Source organism: Octodon degus, unplaced genomic scaffold (genome assembly GCF_000260255.1).
Source record: "Octodon degus isolate 3935 unplaced genomic scaffold, OctDeg1.0 scaffold00020, whole genome shotgun sequence".
Classification (NCBI taxonomy): Eukaryota; Metazoa; Chordata; class Mammalia; order Rodentia; family Octodontidae; genus Octodon; species Octodon degus.
The window spans coordinates 144043-145971 of NW_004524596.1; the positions used below are offsets into that span (position 1 = coordinate 144043).

General features: G+C 40.3%; 1 protein-coding gene across 1 annotated transcript in view; it reads right to left on the reverse strand.

Moving 5' to 3' along the window:
* Positions 1 to 1929, reverse strand: part of Memo1 (mediator of cell motility 1) — a 153892-nt gene that overhangs the window by 90364 nt on the left and 61599 nt on the right. The gene's annotated exons all lie outside the window — the stretch shown is intronic.

Below are 1929 nucleotides of genomic sequence, written 5' to 3' on the forward strand. Positions count from 1 at the left end.
GAGGGTCCGGCCCACGCTGCGCCTGGGCTGGGACTGGTCCCGCCGGCGCAGGGTAGCAGGAAGCTCTCCACACACTCACCGGACCTGGGATAGGACTGGGTCTGGGGGTTCCAGGAAGTCGGCAGAAATTCCTACTCGGCGGGAGGGGTGGGGACGTACGGCGGAGTGGTGTGGGGTGGCCCAAGGGGATGGGAGAGGGTCCGGCCCACGCTGCACCTCTAACTTAATCTTTTTTCCCCTATTTGGTATTATTATCTTTCCTTCACTTTTTTTGGGGGGAGGAGGGAGGGCTGGAGGGGAGGGGTTTTCCTCCCTTTTTTCATCTTTTAGTTTTTTCTCTCCTTTTCGGCTTTGCCCTTCCAACCCTTTTCTTAGTGCCAGCCAAATAGCTCCACAGATTAAAATGCTTGCAAGCAGGCCCAAGGGGGTGGGGGTGAGCTGAGAGGGAAATTGAGATTTGGCGTGGTGGTGCGCACCTGTAATCCCAGCTCTTGGGAGGTTGTGAACAGGTGCATCACTATGAGTCCCATCTAGTAGTGAGACCCTGAACACCCTGTAGACCTTCCCTAAAATATTAAAAAAAAAAAAAAACTATTTTCTTTATTCTTAGCTATTATTCCCTGTTCTTGATCTGTTTATCTACTGCTTTTTCCTGTTTATTTTTTCCTATAACGCTTTTCTAACGCTGCTAATTTCCTTTTGCTCCTCAATAGGATCCTCATCTTACTTTTCTCTCTTCCTTCACATACACCACTGATCAATTTTTCAAGTGTTTCTACATAGCTAGTTAACTTTACACTATTGCTATTGAAAACTGTCCTATTGTTAGAACAGTCAAAATTGCTCCATTTAGCAGATATTTACTGAAGGTTGATAATAGATCAATATTTGCTTTGTCTCTGTTTTTATACTGTGATTATACATCTTTCCTTTATAGGTGAGTGGCGCATTACTGAACCATATGGTATGACAATATTCAGTTTGCATATCATGCTATAAGTTATACTGATTTTATTACGATAACCAAGGTAACAATCTATTACTATTAATTAGTTGGTTGACATGGAATGCAAATATCTGGATTGCCTTTGGGTCATTAACAGTACTGTGGCCTATTCCTGGAAAACTGGGAATTGGACCAAATACAATGCAACCTTCCATCCCAAGTAAACAGAAAGACTCAGGAAGAAAGGACAAGACCATGCACACAAGATACTACTTAAAAGTAGACATTAACTAAAGAGGGTCCATACAATAAAGACTTCTACATCAACACACAAGCCTCAATACAAACAAACAAACAAACAAACAGAAACACAAGGGGCCAGGGATATAGCTCAGTGGCACAATGCCTGCCTGGTAAGCAGGAGACTGTAAGTTTGATTTCCAGTACCAAAAAAACAGAAAGAAAAAAAACATGAGAAGACAAGCCAACAAAATGCTTCCAAAATATCCCAATTCCCCCAAAAGCTGATTCATAGAACATCAAAGGGAAGGCAACCAAAACAACATGCCCAAATTACACAAAATTATATCAAAGAGAAATAACAAAACAGATCAAAAAGAATTTGGCAAGCTCACAAAAAATAATAAGATGTTGAACTAAATAAACAAAATGATCAGCGAACCTCCAGAAGACACTAATAAAATGCTAAACAAAAAGAAGCAAAATGTAATGCACCAGCACAGAAAAAAATTAGTTATTTAAAAGGTTCTACATAGAAATTCTGGTGGTCAGTAAAAGTGACCAATGACAAGTGTCTGAACTTGAAGACAGGGTTATTGTCAGTGACCAGGTTAATGAGAGATACCTTAGAAGCAACAAGAAAACATGACAAATACTGCAGGATGATGCAAAGAAAATTAATTTAAGATGTCTTGCAACTAGTAAGAAATGAAAAGACAACAGAAATAGTATTTAAAAACTTG